This window comes from Dendropsophus ebraccatus, chromosome 3 (genome assembly GCF_027789765.1).
Source record: "Dendropsophus ebraccatus isolate aDenEbr1 chromosome 3, aDenEbr1.pat, whole genome shotgun sequence".
NCBI lineage: Eukaryota > Metazoa > Chordata > Amphibia > Anura > Hylidae > Dendropsophus > Dendropsophus ebraccatus.
The window spans coordinates 98,224,692-98,231,877 of NC_091456.1; positions in this window are offsets into that span (position 1 = coordinate 98,224,692).

A 7,186-nucleotide genomic window follows, 5' to 3' on the forward strand; every position below is an offset into this window, starting at 1 on the left:
AATGTATGCTCCAGGCCGGGGCTGCGGAGAGATAAAGGGGCTGGCTTACATATTTGCAGTGGAATAAATATTCCACTGTGGATATGTAAACCCCATAGGTCTTCACACTACATGGATCCGTGTGAAATCTGCTACAGATCCGGTATGTGTGAAGGCACCCTTAAAATAGAATTCCATGTAAAACTCATTGGTTTATTATGAGACTATTATGTTCACACAACGTATATTTTCATAAATCACAGCCATTGTACAACGGCCCTGATTAGGGATGAGCGAACTGAACCGTTACGAACCAGATTCGTTACGAACTTTGCAAAAAGTTTGGTTCGGTACCGAACCGAACTTTCCAAAAGTTTGTTACGAAGTTCGTTAAAATCGCAACAGCGTCGCAAAACTGTATTGTTTTCACAGAATGGAAGAGGATATAAGGAATTATTACTCCTATAATCCCATTTGTCCTGTTTTTATGTGAATATCAAGGTGTGTGACGTCACTACAGGAACAGGAAGTACCTAAGCGTCCATGATCTTTCTCATTGTGTGTCTAGACTGCAGAGAGAGAGGAGGTGTACGTTAGGCAGAGAGGGAAAGCACATAGATTACATATCAAAACAACTGGATAAGTACAGGGAGAGATAGAGAAGGAGTATATATTGTTTGCGAGAGAAGCAGGAGAGAGGAAGATAAAAAAAAAAAATCGCAAGATCCAGGGAAAGCCTGATAAGCCCATACATAGTGAAAGAGGCTGAGAAATCAAGAGTTAGGTAAAGAGAGGGCTAGATAGGCATCTAACTCAAAAATTTTGATATCTAGGGAGAGATAGGGAGATAAAAAAAAGAAATATGGAGAGAAAAGTGAGAAGAGTCACTCAGGACACGTAGCATTGAACCAGCTACTGTTCGGTGACAGAGAGGAGATGCTAGACGTTGCTGCTCTGCTGGGTTCCGTTAACCGCGTATAGCCGCAAGCAAAAAAGTTTTAAAAAACTTAAAAAAAAAAGTTTGTTTGTTTGTGATAAGCTGTTTTAGGTGACGCTAAGTCAGCGCCCCACAAAAGCTGTCTGTTTGTGCTCTGCTGGTTGCCGTCACACCCGTTTAGCCACCCGCAACCAAAAAAGTTTAAAAAAAATTAAAAAAAAGTTTGTTTGTTTGCTTGTGATAAGCTGTTTTAGACGACGCTAAGTCAGCGCCCCACAAAAGCTGTCCGTCTGTGCTCTGCTGGTTGCCGTCACACCCGTTTAGCCACCCGCAACCAAAAAAGTAAAAAAAAACATAAAAAAAAAAATAGTTTGTTTGTTTGCTTGTGATAAGCTGCTTTATGTGACGCTAAGTCAGCGCCCCACAAAAGCTGTCCGTTTGTGCTCTGCTGGTTGCCGTCAAACCCGTCAAGCCACCCGCAACCAAAAAAGGTTAAAAAATAAAAAATAATTGTTTTTTTGTGATAACCTGTATATTTCTGCTTTGCTGTGTGCCTCCAACCCACAAAGCAATAGTCACTGAAACTTTGTGCCTTCTGGCCAATAGATTATTTCTTTTTCAAAATTTACACCAACCAAACAACTATGTCCAAGCGTCCTACTTCCAGCACTTCCCAGGCAAGGACTGCAACGGCAGGCGGTGAGGGTAGGAGGAGTGGCAGCACCAGGCCCGGTGGCAGCCGGGGCAACAGGCGTGGCAGCAGGGTGCAGCTACCCCAGACGCCCACGGGTCATGTAAGAACCACACAGCCAGCGGTTCTAGATTGGCTTACCCAATCCTCCAGTTCAACTGCCCAAAGCTCCCAAATGAGGTCGGCTGGATCATCCGACACCACCCTTACATGGGACGGTCGGCGACAGTCCTCTGCCCCGTCCCCTGTTATTAATATGCCACTCACCTTTGGGGCACCTTCTGCCAGGGAACTCTTGGCAAACCTTGATTTGCCCTTGGAGTCTCTATCACTTTTTAGTGATGATGATGAGGAGGAGGTAGTAGTCCCCCAAAGGCAGCAGGTGGAACGTGCAGAGGCTGCAAAGGAGGTGTTGGCTGTAAGCAGTCAACAGAGTCAGGGAGGGGCATCCAGTGCCACACCTGAGATCCTGTCCCAGCCCCTGGAGTAAAGTAGCAGTGGTGCTGATGATGATGTCCCTGATCGGACGTGGCTCCCTCAAGCAGCATTATCTTTGGCGTCATCAGGGGAGGAAAGTGAGGTGCTACCGAAGCAGCAACATCCCACTGGTGCAAGGAAGCAAAGCACAAGAGGGAGGGGTAGAAGACAACCTACCAGGCAGACTTCATCAATATCTTTAAGCCTTGGTCCTGAGAGGGGACCCCCAGGCAGCAGTGGCAGTGAACAACCAGCAAGCCCGTGGCTGGCAGCAAACCACGGTCCTCTGTCGTCTGGCAGTTCTTTCTTTCAGATAAGCAAATCGCTCTGTGCCTGCTGTGCAATGAGAGGGTCAGTCGTGGCAGGGGTGATAATCTTGGGACAACATCCATGAGGAAGCACATGGAAAGGCAACACCAACAGGCCTGGAAAAACCGTGACCCAAATACCACCTCCTGTCAGGATGCACCATACACTGCAGATCCCATCATGCAGCATCCTCTCACTGGAACTCAGGGCTCGTCAGCCTCAGTTGCCAGCAGCAGCACAGTCTCACTGCCATGTACACCCCTATGGAGGCAGCAATCCCTGACTGAGTCCATGGCCAAACGTCAGGTGTACTGCAGCAGCCATCCCATGGCACAGAAACTAACCGGACACCTGGTTAAGCTGCTGGTGCTTCAGTCCCTGCCATTTAATCTTGTGGACTCCCAGCCTTTCAGTGATTTTGTGGCGTGTGCGCACCCCAGATGGCGAGTCCCCACCCGCCACTACTTCTCTAGCAAAGCTGTCCCATCACTGCACAGTTATGTGAAGAGAAAGGTTGGCGACTCATTGGGACTCTTGGTGTCCAAGACAGTGCACCTGAGTGCTGATGTCTGGTCCTATAATTATGGGCAAGGGCAGTACATGTCCGTTACTGCCCATTGGGTCAACATCCTCCCAGGAGACCATCAGGAAGTTGGCCCATTCTTGCCACTGTCACCTCCACGGTGCTTTAGGGGGCAAGCAGCAGGTAGCACAAGTTCTGCCTCCACCACCACTGCAGTCCAACCTCAATTAGCCTCTTCTCGATAATATTGGCCTGGTATCAATCAACTGCTGCTTCCTCCTCCTCCTTCTCCTCAAGTAGCTTCTCCTCGATAATACTGGCCTTGAATCAATCAACTGCTGCCTCATCCTCCTCAATTAGCCTTTCCTTGATAATACGGGCCTGGAATCAATCAACTGCTGCTTCCTCCTCCTACTCAAGTAGCTTCTCCTTGATAATACTGGCCTGGAATCAATCAACTGCTGCCTCATCCTCCTCAATTAGCCTCTCCTCAATAATACTGGCCTTGAATCAATCAACTGCTGCCTCCTCCTCAAGTAGCCTCTCCTCGATAATACTGGCCTTGAATCAATCAACTGCTGCCTCCTTCTCAAGTAGCCTCTCCTCGATAATACTGGCCTGGAATCAATCAACTGCTGCCTCATCCTCCTCAATTAGCCTCTCCTCGATAATACTGGCCTGGAATCGATCAACTGCTGCCTCCTCCTCAAGTAGCCTCTCCTCCATAATACTGGCCTTGAATTGATCAACTGCTGCCTCCTCCTCAAGTAGCCTTTTCTCGATAATACTGGCCTTGAATCAATCAACTGCTGCCTCCTCAAGTAGCCTCTCCTCGATAAAACTGGCCTTGAATCAATCAACTGCTGCCTCATCCTCCTCAAGTAGCCTTTCCTCGATAATACTGGCCTTGAATCAATCAACTGCTGCCTCCTCCTAAAGTAGCCTCTCCTCGATAATACTGGCCTGGAATCGATCAACTGCTGCCTCCTCCTCAAGTAGCCTCTCCTCAATAATACTGGACTGGAATCGATCAACTGCTGCCTCCTCCTCAAGTAGCCTCTCCTCCATAATACTGGCCTTAAATTGATCAACTGCTGCCTCCTCTTCAAGTAGCCTTTCCTCGATAATACTGGCCTTGAATCAATCAACTGCTGCCTCCTCCTCAAGTAGCCTTTCCTCGATAATACTGGCCTTGAATCAATGAACTGTTGCCTCGTCCTTAAGTAGCTTCTCCTTGATAATACTGGACTTGAATCGATCAACTGCTGCCTTCTCCTCAAGTAGCCTCTCCTCAAAAATTGTGGCCTAGAATCGATCAACTGCTGGCTCCTCCTCCTCAAGTAGCCTCTCCTCGATAATACTAGCCTGGAATCGATCAACTGCTGCCTCCTCCTCAAGTAGCCTCTCCTCAATAATACTGGACTGGAATCAATCAACTGCTGCCTCCTCCTGCTGATCAACTTGTCTCTTCTCAACAATACTGGCCTGAGAGGCAAGCAATCTACTGCTGTCTCCTCCTGTTCCTCGACTTGTCTCTTCTCAACAATACTGGCCTGAGAGGCGAGCAATCAACCGCTACCTCCTCCTGCTGCTCAACTTGTCTCTTCTCAACAATACTGGCCTGGGTGCAATCAAGTGCTGCCGCATCCTCCTTGTAAACTTTTTTTTTTCAATATTTTTTGTCACTATTTTAGCACTTTTATTTACTATATTTTATTATTATTTCTATAATTATTTTTTTTTTCTCATTATTTTTGCACTTTTTTTCCCCCCACTTTTTTCATTGTAATATCAACTGCAACCAAACGAAACTATACCCTATCACACTCCCACTATTGTAGCTGCAATTATTCAGCCGTTAGAGCAAGGTTCGTTTTCCGTTCGCTTCAGACCAATCCGAACTTCACGAAAGTTCGCCGGATCGAACCGAACCGAACTTTTCAAAAGTTCGCTCATTCCTAGCCCTGATTATTACGAAAATATATGTGAACTCTCCGTCTATGGGATCCCGGCCGGAGCGTATACACATGGTATACACTCCGGCCGGGATCCCTAGTGGCGCCGCAAACAACTGACATGTCAGTTTTCTGCGGCCGCTATTCATCGAATAGTGGCTGTAGAAAACCCTGTCAGTGCACACTATGGAGCAAGCGGCTCCGGCCGCTCGCTCCATAGTGTGCTGTGGGGAGTTCAGCATCAGAATTCTGCAGCCTTAGGCTGTGTTCACACATGCATTTTCATTGCCTTACTGTATCATTTCAGTGCAGTAATTAATCATGTCAATGCCGGTTAGCCGACCTTAACTGTGTTACTGCAATGAAATTCCATGTGCTAATAAACTCTTGGGATTGAAATTTGGTCATAGCAATATAATCGTGGCTTTGATTCATAGACCATGGTTATTTAGCGTTAGGGCTTCACAACCGGTAAAACTGGCTATTTATTATAGATCTAAAGCACATTTTTCATGGTAAAAAAAAAGGTGAAAATAATTTTATTATAATAATGTGTTCCATTGTAGTCAATAAAAGTATCTGTTACATTAACTAATGTCATTTAAAGGACAACTCCGGCCAAAACTATTTTTTAATATGTTATTACTTACGGAAAGTTAGACAAATTTCTAATGTACATTATTATGGGAAATACACATATAGGGCTATTTCCCTTAATTTAGTAGATATGGGGGACTTCAGATTCTCTAAAAAGAGATGACGTCACGAACCGGGGGTGTAATTACAATGGAGTGTCCAGCAGGGGTGCACTATATATAGAAGTCAATGAGTACCATTGACTTCTATATATAGTGCCCCCTGCTGGACACTCCATTGTAATTACAATGGATGTGTACGTAAATGTAATACAGTATACAGTGTTTTTGATTGAATACATTTATGGAATACTTTGGGAAGCAAGTGTCCTTGCTCCCCAAAGTATTTCATAAATGTAATCAATCAGTACATAACACATAACAGTAACCCGACGAACCGCCGCTACCGAACGCCCGCCGCTGCCGAACGCCCACCGCTCTGGACTAGACTCAACTACTACTCTCATGGTCATGGGAGAGTAGTAGCTGGGTTATATCGCTGCCGCCGCTGATGCTGCTGCTGATGGGCGCAGGGGGAGCCGCTCATAACTGTGCAGCTATCACCCCCCTCCGCTCCCCCCTCCTCCTCCGGCCAAACTTTACACTATGTGATGGCTGACTCCCCACCCAGCACCGCTCTCCGATAACACATGCCGGGCGGGACACCAGGAAGCACCGGGAGCCGGCATGTGTTATCGGAGAGCGGCGCCGGGTGGGAAGTCAACCATCACATAGTGTAAACTCTCCCATTACCATGAGAGTAGTAGTTGAGTCTAGTCCAGCGCGGCGGGCGTTCGGTAGCGGCGGGCGAGCGGCGGTTCAGCGGGTTACTGTTATGTACTGATTGATTATATTTATAGAATACTTTGGGGAGCAAGGACACTTGCTCCCCAAAGTATTCCATAAATGTATTCAATCAAAAACACTGTATACTGTATTACATTTACGTACACATCCATTGTAATTACAATAGAGTGTCCAGCAGGGCCTGCTGGCGATCCACCCCCGGTTTGTGACGTCATCTTTTTTTAGAGAATCTGAAGTCCCCCTGATCTACTAAATTAAGGGAAATAGCCCTATATGTGCATTTCTCATAATTAATGTACATTAGAAATTTGTCTAACTTTCCGTAAGTAATAACATATTAAAAAATAATTTTGGCCGGACTTCTCCTTTAATGCATCTGAATTTGGTAAAAATCTGCTGTTTTTTTCTGCCCAGTATTTATAGCTATTAAAAAGGGCTTCAGTATTCAGAATGGTTTTAAAAATGGGCATTTTTTATAGCTGAAAATAACTGCTAACTATGTTAAAAATATTACATTGGAAACTGCCCTGTGTAAGAGGGTGGCATATACTATATGGCTTCAGTTACCCACAGATTTCGTATAGAGTCTGTGTGTACGTGGTGGTCTTTGGTCTATGCCACCTGTTACACAGGACAATGAACAGTGAAGTTCTATGCAGCTGTACTACAAATCACAGCAATACAATGTACAACGACAGCAGCACCAGCCACAAAATAATAAAATAGTACTGAGCACTTCTTAGGGGTCTTTATGAAACACCTGCTGCCCCCTTTCTGCCAGCAGACAATCAACACAGTGTTCTGCTAAAATCGTGGTAGCTACACCTCAAGTCCCAGCCAGAAGTCTGGAGTAATACAAAAAAAATAACAATT